This window comes from Periplaneta americana, chromosome 15 (genome assembly GCF_040183065.1).
Source record: "Periplaneta americana isolate PAMFEO1 chromosome 15, P.americana_PAMFEO1_priV1, whole genome shotgun sequence".
NCBI classification, from domain to species: domain Eukaryota; kingdom Metazoa; phylum Arthropoda; class Insecta; order Blattodea; family Blattidae; genus Periplaneta; species Periplaneta americana.
The window spans coordinates 162,644,780-162,658,275 of NC_091131.1; the positions used below are offsets into that span (position 1 = coordinate 162,644,780).

The 13,496-nt window shown below is 37.1% G+C and overlaps 1 protein-coding gene across 4 annotated transcripts in view; it reads right to left on the reverse strand.

The window, feature by feature from the left end:
- wry (weary) overlaps positions 1 to 13,496 on the reverse strand; it is a 1,511,805-nt gene that overhangs the window by 904,332 nt on the left and 593,977 nt on the right. The gene's annotated exons all lie outside the window — the stretch shown is intronic.

Genomic DNA, 13,496 nt, shown 5'->3' on the forward strand with positions numbered 1-13,496 from the left:
GGTACTGTATTTGTTTTAAGTGCAACTAATATTATATAACAAAACTCTTATCGCATTACGCTCTTAAGGTGATATTTGTGAGCAACTTCCTATCATCAGAATATTAAATTATTTTCTCGAAACCTGCTGAAGCTATAGAGCTGACATTTTTACAACACATTGGCATGTACCTTTTTCTTATGATGTAACAGTAGTTGCTTTGTTAATTCATTTCCTTACAAACAATTTCCATGCGAATATTTTCAAAAATTTCAATACACTATCTTCAGTAATACGTATATACGGTATATTAGATTTACGAAAACATTCTGTAAGGCTGCTAAATAAATAGGACTATACCTGAAAATTTCACTTTTCTATACGAAAAGTTGAGAAAATATTTCTTTTGAATAAAAAAATCAAACTTGTGAAAGTGAGCATTAAAATTAAAACTTACATTCTTATAATGCACTTATACTTCTCAGGCAAATCTAAAAATTAACATGGATACAGTTTTAATAAGTTCTCTTCCCTTTATCTATTGAATCAGTGCTGGCCAACCCTGAATATAGCTCGACCAAGCGGCATATACCACCTCTTTCGTCTGTCTCTTTCCTTTCCGCTGTAAAGCGCTCAGGCTCTCCTGGGCTCTAAAGCGCGCGCTTGCTCCTGTGGTCTAGACATGATAATATTTATGTATACAAATACGAGACGACGCATCTCTTTCCTACAAGATAATTATTCAGATACAGTACTTGAATAAATTGAACTTTGAGAAGGGATAATTATGTTTAGGAAATAGTGTTGTCACTTCAGACCAATATAAGCTACCGTAATTTTGTTAATTCGGCCATAGAAGATGGTGATATTATGTTAGTCGGATAAATCGTAAAACAGCGAACGCCAGTAGGGGAAGTTATCCCCACCCTCGCGCTCCGCATCGCTCTCGCCTGCTCTCTCTCTCTCTCTCTCTCTCTCTCTCTACTATCTGCCCCGCTTCGGTGGATCACTGCCTACCGCCTCGCACGTATTTCATATTTTACAACACAATACTTTTTTTCCTCGAACTAACACGTACTAATACACAATACAACTAAATTAGGGCGCATTAGACAACAACCACATGTACTAACACAACACAACACAACACAATACAACCAAGCTCCAACATCAAACTGCCCTCAGGGCAAAAAAAAAATACGTACTGAGACATATCCAACGACACATATTGCATTTCTGCAATACGTTATGGCAGTTCCTTTGAACATAAATAGATTCATTTTCCCTTCTACCACCAACTCGTCTCGGTAGCCCAGAGGTCTAAAGCGTGACCAAAAAGTGTGCGTGCCTTTCGTTAGGAAGATGCCCGGATCGAATACTACCCTCTGCGAAGTCATAAGAAAAAAAAGAGAGGGACATGAAGCAAGGAACAGAGAAGGAGAGGCTGGAGAGAGAGAGAAAGAGAGAGAGAGAGACAGGACGAAGTTCCTCTTTTGCTTCGTAGATGCCGCATTCACGCTTTTTGTTCCACTTTCCACCCTAAACCCCTATTTCCACTCTTTCCCGCTAGAGTGTGTGGTGAGCTTGTAGTGGAAAAGTGGAAAGGGGTCGTGGGCGGAGCTTAGAGTTCGCTGTTTTACGATTTGCCCTGTTAGTCATATAGAGAATGAAATTCATGCTGCTGGAAAGCAACATTATATAAGTAGAAAAATTTGTTATATTAAATTATTTCAACGTTACAATTACTTATTTGTTTAAAATGTGTATATGATAACTAGGGCTAAGAATTGTATGCCGTTACATTGCGCTTCATGTGCCTCTGACTTTAGATACCGGTACGTAATTGCGAGGGGTGGGGGATTTCAGTGTGTTTCGTTCAGCAATGAACTTCAGTTGATCGGTTACATTACGACCAAATACTACTATTCGTAACAGGCAACATTCAACGTTTGTAAAGAAGAATAATAGCAAGATGCCGAGGACGAAATTTGTGACTTAATTTCAAATGAGGAAATTTGTAATAATGATACAGATTTTGAGATAAATAATGCTTGTGTATAATATTTAAAATATTTCTGTAGAGGTAAGGCTGTATTTTCTAGCAACAGGCAATCATTCTCCTTTGAAAATTTGAAAATGTGGTTTGTTATTCACTGCAACAATATATGAAATGAAGAATTATATAAAACAAAAACGTAATACACTATCATATTAACATTGTGAAATAATAAGACTGATACTTGTCAATGTCATATGTGTATTTTCTAGACAGAAAATAGATAATCATTAGACTTCGTTGAATTGCCACACGCAGCATGCAATCAGGTTGCCGATGTACGGTAGCATAGAGGAGGTGAGTAACCGCCCGGTCTCGTAGTATAAGCAGTTCATGTTAAGAGTTGTGACCGATCCAAATAGATAGAGCAGCTACAGATAATGTATACCTATGTAAGCACTTGTTTTTGCATTACTGTGGTTGGAATAGTCAAAGCTTAACATTTGTTCAGTGCAGACAAGAATTCAATCAAACATGCTACAATGAGAGTGTTGCTGTTCCAAATAATTTCCCCTGGAATACCCTTACCCCCGCAGCCAGTCTTGACCCGTTGGGGAACGTGGTTGGATGCTGTTAATTATTATGCAGAACATTACGGCAAAATAATGGAGGTAATTGATGCATTGGATAGCACAGAGAGTTCCGCTGTTGCAGCTGTAAAATCATTGCCTTCTGAACAGCTATTGGAAGATATTCTGTTCATTGATTCTAATTTTAAAATCTTGTCCAAAAGCATCATCCTGTTAGAATCGTCTACTCTACAACTCTCAGAAGCCCTTAATATAGTGGATAAAGTATCACAAACCGTTATCCAAAATAACAATTCACTAATTTAAGAAAAAGTGAAATGTAAGTTGAAAAACATTATTGCTAAAAATTCTGTCTATTAACAACTTCGTATTATAAATGATGTACCATCAGGTCACGACAAGACACCTGAAGTTGGTGTACTAAAAAGTAGTGACTTTCCGTTCTTCAAATATGTACGTATTACATCGTGTGATGTCGAACGTACATTTTCCCAAAATAAAAACTGTTTAAGTGACCATCGGGGGAGGTTACTTTGTAGTCGTTCAAAATGTACGTAACTCTTCACTGCAATGCACTTATTCAAGAATAATGTATCTTACATTAAATTTTAAGAGTTAATATATCTCACTATAAAATAATTGTGTATTTACATGTTTAGACATATCCTACTTCAATGATCATTCATTATATTTCTTGAATGCAGGATACAGGTTTTATTGTAACCGCAGTATACTGCTCAGTGTTTACATCAGAGGCATACTTCATCCTTTTCACGCCTCCTTCTCATACAATCTATACTGCGTGCGCAGTAAACTTTGCGATTCTCGTGGCAATTCCACGAAGTCTAATAATCATATTGTGATGAAACTGAATACGAGTATTAATATTTGAGGAGAAAAAATCGCTCCGGCACCGGGGATCGAACCCGGATCATTGGTTCTACGTACCAAGCGCTCTGACCACTGAGCTACGCCGAATTCAATCCACAGCACCGGACCGAATCCTCCTCCTTCAATGTTTCCCTTTTGGCCTGACTCCAAGTTAGGCACATATGTTGACGTATATGTCCAATGTCATTATACTAGGAGCGCACTCAGCTGAGTGACTTGTGTGGCCGGGATTCCGCAGTTAAGTGCACAGTAATCTGTACAGATATATCCACTGCAGCTATGAGAATATTATTATGAATACGAGTAGTTTGGAACACGAAACAGGAAAAATGTACCAAACAAGATGAAAAAAATACTGGATAAACATTATGAATGTTCAGCTCTATGTAAAAATTTGTGACAATTTCAAATGAGGAAATTTATAAAATGATACAGATATTCAGATAGATAATGCTTGTGTAAAATATTTGAAACATGTCCTCATTGTTTCCGCAGAAGTGGAACGATGTTTTTCTAGATGTAAGGCTGTGTTTTCTAGCAACAGGTAGGCCTAATCATTCTCTTTTGAAAATTTGAAAATGTGGTTTGTTATTCACTGCAACAATATATGAAATGAAAAATTATGTACAACAAAAACGTATTTAAATAGTGAAATAAAAATGCTGATACTTATCAATGTTATATCAGGTGTATTTTCTATAGACAGAAAATAAAATGTCTTTAAAATAATGCAATTTTTCTTTAACAAAGAAAATAATGTCCTTAAATTTTTCTTTTGCAGATAGTTGTGTTTCGAAGTCAAAGGAGTGGCTTTGAATCATCAAATGCTGAGGACTAACTTACAGTGATGATAAGCATGAGTTCAAACGAACAAAAAACACTCCGGTAACTCACCCCAACTCTGAGACGTACTCATAGTTAGGCGCACGAAGACCACTGGTAGTATAACGGCATATATTTGTCAGGCCTAGTGATAACGTTATGCAATTTGTGTTCTTTTGCTTTGTATGTTTTCGGAAAATATAATTTCAATTAATGCTCCGCCATAAATGTTGTAACTAAAACCTTGTGCATCCCTCGTGTTTATCGTACGGCTCGTCCTCCCCCACACGTTACCTGCACTTTCTTTACGTTTCGACTGTGCCTAAACGAGACGCTCTAATGTACTATAAAATCTTGCAATAGTTAGTTGTGTCTTATATCTTCAGTTTCCAGAATTCCAACATTAAATTATTATTCCTATTAAAATTCTCTTACTCATATACATTTTCAGATCCTAAACATATAAACCCCATTTCAGTTTGGTTGATAGGCTTTCCCCTCTACCCACACTCCCCACGAACAGTGAAGGGGAAGATGCTACTGTCCATCTCACAAACGTTCGACTAATTAACTTTCTACACAGTGACAAATTTTATTTCTGAAAGTGTTTACCGCTACTCTATACTTCGAAAGTCTATACTAAGCGTTTATATTGAATGTTGTTCCTGTTTATATTTACAGGCACATTAAAAAGTTACTGACAACAGGAGATAAATGTTTGTGCGAGATCGTGCGTATTTGCTTGTTTTCCGCACAGAACCAATACGCGGTAAGTGTGAAATACCTCATTCAGTATTTCCAACGTAACACACATAACAATTTCCCTCTTCTTACCGCTTAAGCGCGACATTCATTTTACTGCTTTAGGCTTTTAAACATATTATTTTTAGAGACGTTTAACATAGTAATAATTATAAATTGGAAACTTACCATTGCAATTTCACCTAAATTGCAATGTTAATAATTGTTTTTAAATATTTGCAAAAATTAAGTAAAGTCTACTACTCCACGAAACTTATTGCATTCCTGATACAAGTAGCATTAAGGAAGCCGTGAAAAAATCAACGAGATTCCAGATGCCGATGTTATTACTGCAATATGTTATATAAATAATATTGTTAAAATAATAAAATGAAAAATAAATCATTACATAACCTTACCGTTTGTTTTAAGTTCGCATTTATAGACTGGGGGAAAAAAAGACAGACGTATATCACGGCCTGCTGGAGTATAGTAAACACAGAAAACATTTTACAGCAACAATGTTGAAGAAATATATTTTGGTGTTCCGAAGTTGGCGTCATTAAACAGAAACCAAGATGGAGATTTCATTGCAACTAATTAGAAATTCGTCTTTCAGGTATGTAATAAACGATCTTCGCACAAAATAATGTACGATACATGAGCGGTATGTTTGTTTTCATGTTCTCGGAAATTAAAAAAGCTCAACTACGTTTCGCTTTTTCAATCTTTTCCTCGACCATGAAAACGTCAACATACAGCTCTTGTAACGTATATTACTATTTCTCCATCGCTAGTTGCTACTCTACAGCATATAGGCTACACTGGGACAATCTGCTCTGTGTCGCTCCCCTTGACTTCATAATACAAACTAACATTATTTTCTTAATCTAATTAATTATTAGTTGAAAATATTGTAAAAACGACGCTAAAATATACTTTAACATGTAATTGTCAAACATCTGTGTCACTGTATTTTATATTCACTTATGTACTTTATTTAATATTTTATTTGCTAGTGTGTACAGCTTGGGGGGTGCAGGTACAAGAAGTAACAGCTACCAGTCTGTCACTGACGGACTCAGGGCAAGTAGAAGGGGAAAGAAATGCCTTCGCATCTTCTCAACTTGTATGAAATGTCGTTTAGAAATGTTCTTTTCTCTGTAAATCACAGATAACTCGCATCAAGCACTTCTTTCTATCCCTCATCACAGAACGGTTTTATACTCATCCTTCTACACTGTATTAATAATATAATAATTCAAAATATGCACGTGATTTAAAATAATATTTATGCACTAATTAAAGTTTGTGTGACTGCAACCTGTGTATATTTTTGTGTGGCTTTACTTTGTTTACAATATGATTATTCTTTTCATTTCTATTATTGTATTTGTATTTCTGGTGGTGTGGAAGAGAAGGCCTGATGGTCTTAACTACACCAAAATGAATAAATAAATAAAATAAAATAAAATAAATAATATAAAATAAAATAAAATAAACAAATATTTCTCACTATACGCTACCCAGCGTATAGGTAATTAAGTATGGACACTTCGCGTCGGTACCTTTGATGTAGCCGGACTGATTTCAATGACCTTCAAGCCAGCTAGAGCGTGAGATTCTGCTTTCTCCCTAGAGTTGGCGCTGACATCACACCTGCTAGCAGTCGATACAGCGGAAATATAACACATATAATTAATACATCTAGGTACATTATGTACTCAAATAAAATAAATTGGATCCATAAAATAATAAATCCGTCATTAACTGTAATGTCTAGACTCTAAAGTTCCTTTATAATGAGAGTTGAGACGTTGACCTCAACAACAATTAAAATGTGTAATGATTTGATAGCACTGAAAATGGAAAAACAAAACTCTTATGAGAAGTAAAACAATATACCTAAATTATATTATATACAAATATTAAACGAATTTGATACATAATTTTGTAATGTATTATATTATTTCATAATATAATTTATTATATCTGAAATGTATAAAAAAATATATTATTACAACTAGTTTGTCACTGAGAAATAAGGAAAAGCTGTTAACTTGAATTATTTGAAGCAAAGCGTTACTGGATTATGCAATAAGGTGGGCGATGTTTGGATCCTGTGTCTCAACTCTATACTCAATTATTATCTTAGCGTATGCTCGATTACACTACCTCTAGCGCTTGAAAGTGGAACTAAACGCCGGCGCACAGAGAAACAAAACACAAGAAAATTCGCTCAGTGTCCATTCTTTATAATCCCTATTCGCTGGGTTACCTATATAATTGAAATCATTATGCTAACACACTGCTACTTTTTTTTTACTCGGTTATTTAAAGACGCTGTATCAACTACGAGATTATTTAGCGTCGATGAAATTGGTGATAGCGAAATATTTGGCGAGATGAGGCCGAGGATTCGACATAGATTACCTGACATTTGCCTTACGGTTGGGGAAAACCTCGGAAATAACCCAACCAGGTAATCAGCCCAAGCGGGGATCCGAGCGCAACACTGGATCGGCAGGCAAGCGCCTTAGCCGACCGAGCTACGCCGGTGGCTACACACTGCTACTACTGGTACTGCTACCACCAGTATTGCTTTTACAGTACTGTCCTTGGACAGTTTCAGCATAATACGTGCATATTTTGAATTATTTTCGCCACACATTGTAATTCCTGTAACATGCAGAAGACATCTCGCAAAATTTTCATATAAAGCAATATAGAATATGATGTTGACAACGAAGATAGAGCCGTACTCTTGTCACGATTCGAAGTTAAAGGCAGTATTCATAGACATTTTTAGCGCGGGTTTCCGGTGGATGATAGTGTTAGCGATAGGATATGATTTGAATTCTGTACTAGTAACCAGTGGATAGCTGGGGTTAGCTTAGTAGGCTCGTAGCGCGTGCTGCGAAATGTCTATGAATACCACCCAAAGTGTCTTCTCTGTATCATTAAAACTGTGATTGCACTTGCATACACCAAATCGAAAAATGAAAAAGTTAAAATATTTGTTTAAGAAGAATTACTATCCACGTATCGTTCATCATGATAATCGTTATCAGCAAAGCTCGGAACTTAGGGACTTGTGTCGTGTGCATGAGTAAGGTTACAGGTACGACGTACACAAAGCTCAAGCTGCAAGCGCTCAGGGACAGTCGTATGTACTAAGAAAGTGGCCACAACTAATGACAGGAAGACGGACGAAGAAACTGTTATGTCGAAGCCAATGACATTCAGAGAATTAAAGGTACACGGTCTGTTTGAGGAAATAGAAAATACGCGTTATTTCGAATGGGTATTATAGAAGTTTGAAAATACATTTTCTTTTAAATTTAAGATACAGAATTTCGTGGAGAATTCGGAGGAGATACATTAATTTTTTTCGAATGGAGAGTTTATATTTTGTAAGTTGTGCCACACACAAACTAGAGGCTGGAAACGAAATTCATTGAAAGGCATTGCAGTCCCTCAAATTGTAGAAAAATCTGTCCATAGCCATGGATCCAGACGTAGAGGGACCTGCCCTAGTAGTGACACACTAATTGAAAACTATTTTCGAGAAAAATTTAGGATATACTTATCTTTCTCAGATACGAGATCAGCTATCAACTGCTGAAAATCGAACAGAAAACAGTAACAATGAAAACATTCAGTATTTTAAGTCTGCTACCGAAAAATCTTCGAATGTAGGTAGTCATACACTGTAATAAAATGTACACAGCAGAACAGTAAATTTAATATATTTCTCATGTTTATTTTTATTATATATATATATATATATATATATATATATATATATATATATATATATATGCTATGAAATACGTGTTTCAACCTACCATAATATTATCAATATGTTGTCGCAGCCAGAAACCACTTTTGTAGCAGACCTGACAGTACCTCCGTGCTGGAAGCGGGAGTATGTTGACATTGAAGTCCGGTCGCTTAGTCACGTGCAAAGACACAAGTCCCCAAGTTCCGAGCTTTGGTTATCAGTTGCTTAAGAATTGCGATCTTCGCCCCTATTTTCATCCCTCTCGTGAGGAATTTTAACTAAACCCCGCCTATGTAATAAAAAAAGTCTTCTGCACAAACAGCGTCGGAGACGAGTAGTTAGGGTGCCAAAGAAATTGCGTGGGAAAGAGAGCAGAACTGGCTTGGAGAGAGAAAGTAAAGGGAAGGAAGGGGTTAGGCGCTGTCGGGCTCCACTCCTTCCCGAGTGACGTCATGGCGACCACACTTCACAGATTAATTTCATGGACGATGTCTAGTATAATCCGAGTATCTGGCATGTGATACTGGTCAGCGAGACACAAGGCACCGTCGCTACTTTTATACAGCAGCTGCAAAAGTTGCGTGTCGTGTTCACACGTAAACCAAAAGTAGCGCGCTGCATGCTACTTTTCGTGCTGCGCAACCCGAGTGCTGCAAAAGTTGCAACTGGAGGTTGCGAGTCTGTTCACACACAAGGCGCTAATTTTGCAGCCGCAGTCATGCTGCAGGTTTCCATATCCGTGTTGACTTCTCAATATACATTTTGTGGTTATGTTCGCATTATTAAGAAACTCATGCGAAAGCTTCCTTATCTATTATTTGCTTTTCTGTCCTAACTAGTATTCAGAAATTGGCATTATTTTTACTATAAAGCTTTTAAAAACGCCTATATACTTAAATGATAACCAACAGTATATTCACGTAATCAATGTTGGCAACCCTCCTGTTTGGAACTACGCTACGGAAAATTTAAAAAATGAATTATATCGTCAGAAATTACGCTCAGACTGTGTTGTGTCTTTAATAACTGTTACAAATAAATTATTTTCATCACATTTAACATTAAAATCCATCCAAACAATAAAAGTATCATTGGCACATTCGGGTGGCAACACTGGTCGCAACCGCAGCAAAAGTTTCAACAAAACCGATGTCAAAAATGCTGCGGCTGCAACCCTGAGAACCCTGTTCACACGTCGCTACTTTTAAGCTGCGCGCAGCATGGAAAAGTAGCGGGCAGCAGGTTCGGCAGCCGCTACTTTTCGGGTTGCACAGTTGTTCACACGTCGCAGTACGAGAGTTGCGCAGTTTTTTGTACTGCAGCGCTGCAAAAGTAGCGAAATGTGACCGTACCTTAATACATCCTAAGCATAGGAAACGACTTCAGCCATAGCGGAAAAACAGTCATTGCTTCATATTATTCTTCTACGTCAATTTATTCACTTACAAGGAGAGGACACGCTCTGTATATCACAGAATTAAATAAGATTGTGTGAGATGAAAGTACAAGACGTACTGTTTAAAGTCATACCTGGTATGGGTGACCAATGACCTCTCGTTTTGGAAATATTGGCTATTGTTTGTGACATACTTCCGTTTATGCCTAACTTGGAGTCAGGCCACAAAGGGAAACACTGAAGGAGGAGAACTCTATCCGGTGCTGTGGATTGAATTCGGCGTAGCTCAGTGGTCAGAGCGCTTGGTACGTAGAACCGAGGACCCGGATTGGATCCCCGGCGCCGGAGAGAATTTTTCTCCTCAAATATTAACTGTCAATATTACAGATAAATTCTGTAGGAAAAATTAATACATCTATAATATTCTGAGAAAAATCATCTGCAACGTCTGCTAAGTCCACCGCAAATTTTATCACGATTTGGTTGGGAATCGAACACAGGCCGCCTGGATTGAAAACCAGCGCACTAGCACTTACACCACAGACGCGGCTATAATCCTAAGATTAAACAAAAAAGAGTGGAATTCACTGGTTATGCCGTCAGTCTGAAGCTGGGCAGCGATCCTGAAGACAACACAAAGAAGCAAACGGAGTTCCAATGTGAGGGACATGAGTATCCATTTACATGCGGGGGATCAAGCTTCAGGTCCTTCAATTCGTGTCTCAAATAGCCACAAACGTAGCTAATTCATGTGTATGTACTGCGAGTAGCTTAATTTTCCAGTAAGAACATTATACCACAGTCTACTATATACAGTCACGAAGCTTGGGATGATTTTTTGCATTTCTCGCGATAGTTGCTAGCCGCTTGGAGCGCTGTGAGTACTAAGAACAATAGACTGTGTCACTGTCATCGTGATCTAATACAGGCCATGTGACTCGCTTAACCCGATCACGAAGGGCGGCGTTTCAACCGTATAAATTAATTGCAATGCATAAAGAGTAACATATATTTCTCCAAAAGGTAGTGTAATTGCATTAATAAAATTTAAAACAATGATTAGGAGACACTTCAGACATAATTCCCTGCGAGTTAAGTTGTAATATAATTTTGGTGTGAAAATTACGTTGTTCGTATGTGTAATACCTGCCTTTATTTCGATTAAATATTGCTAAATTCTTGTACATTCATTTATGCACGATTCAATAATTTTCAGTTGCACCGCACGAATATTTAGATATGTTGAAATTATAGGTTATGTTTACTGTACCAGTTGCCCCTTTCTGTCTAATTTTAGTGGTTTCCAATGCCCTGGTACTACATATGTACGTTATGTCATGTGGAAATTATAGGTTATGCTTATTATATTTAACTTATATTCCTATATTCGCAATTATACATTATAATTAAACATAATGTCATGTGTGACACCTTCAAGTTCAATTTGTCTGTATTTTAATACTACAAATGAGTACTGAATTATTGTATTTATCTACTACCTAAGAGACGAAGTAACAATCGTATGTACACTAATTTCATAGGAGTGGTATGGTAAATTTTCTGTCTACAATTAAAGAAGGTAGGTGTGTTAAATTACAATCGCAATATAAATTCGTTTTTATTGAACCTCAAAACAGCGTCCATTCTAAACTTAAAATGTTGATGCGAACAGATTATGTTAACACGTAAAATTCTCTTCACATTAAAATAACACAGTTTTGTAATTATTTCTGCAACATATTATGCAACAAGAAGTAAACGGAACTTATGGACACATTACACTAAATAAAACTTAGCAATGATACGCAATAAAGTTATAATATAATATTTCACTGAGCTCCATACACTGAAATAGAAAACCCGAACATACATTACGGCCTGGTCTAGACCGAAAAGGCATTGACTGTGCCGTAATTGGCTTTGTTGTGAAAAGTTGTGTAAACTGTGAAATGTTCGTTATCGGTTGTAATAACTGTAAATGGCTAAAATGCAATAATTTGAACAATAATATGGGACAAGGAGACGTTTGTGGTACTATAAATATTGTAAGAAAAAGAGGTCATAGTTATCCTTCTTCGGAAAGATCCAGGAAGGTGCGTTTATAAGATATAATATATACTTTATGAAAATAATATATAAACCTTATGTATTTCATATTTCAATAGTGGAAGGAAGGTGTTAATTTTTTCAAAAGAATACGATAGGCCTATCGAAAGTACAATACATTTTATCGCCTGCTAGGGAAAGGGTCTGTGATGAGGCGATAGTAGCGATCCTGGTGGTTAGCAACTATCTATGGATGCGTCGACCTGGTTGGCGAGTTGGTATAGCGCTGGCCTTCTATGCCCGAGGTTGCGGGTTCGATTCCGGGCCAGGTCGATGGCATTTAAGTGTGCTTAAATGCCAGGTCGATGGCATTTAAGTGTGCTTAAATGCGACATGCTCATATCAGTAGATTTACTGGCATGTAAAAGAACTCCTGCGAGACAAAATTCCGGCACATCCGGCGACGCTGATATAACCTCTGCAGTTGCGAGCGTCGTTAAATAAAACACTACATTTATCTGATGCTTTTCCAATTCACTGCGGGCTAAAGCAGGGAGATGCACTATCACCTTTACTTTTCAACTTCGCTTTAGAATATGCCATTAGGAAAGTTCGGGATAACACGCAGGGTTTGGAATTGAACGGATTACATCAGCTTCTTGTCTATGCGGATGACGTGAATATGTTAGGAGAAAATACACAAACGATTAGGGAAAACACGGAAATTTTACTTGAAGCAAGTAAAGCGATCGGTTTGGAAGTAAATCCCGAAAAGATTAAGTATATGATAATGTCTCGTGACCAGAATATTGTAGGAAATGGAAATATAAAAATTGGAGATTTATCCTTCGATGAGGTGGAAAAATTCAAATATCTTGGAGCAACAGTAACAAATATAAATGACACTCGGGAGGAAATTAAACGCAAAATAAATATGGGAAATGCGTGTTATTATTCGGTTGAGAAGCTCTTATCATCCAGTCTGCTGTCAAAAAATCTGAAAGTTAGAATTTATAAAACAGTTATATTACCGGTTGTTCTGTATGGTTGTGAAACTTGGACTCTCACTCTGAGAGGGGAACATAGCTTAAGGGTGTTTGAGAATAAGGTGCTTAGGAAAATATTTGGGGCTAAGCGGGATGAAGTTACAGGAGAATGGAGAAAGTTACACAACGCAGAACTGCACGCATTGTATTCTTCACCTGACATAATTAGGAACATAAAATCCAGACGTTTGAGATGGGCAGGGCA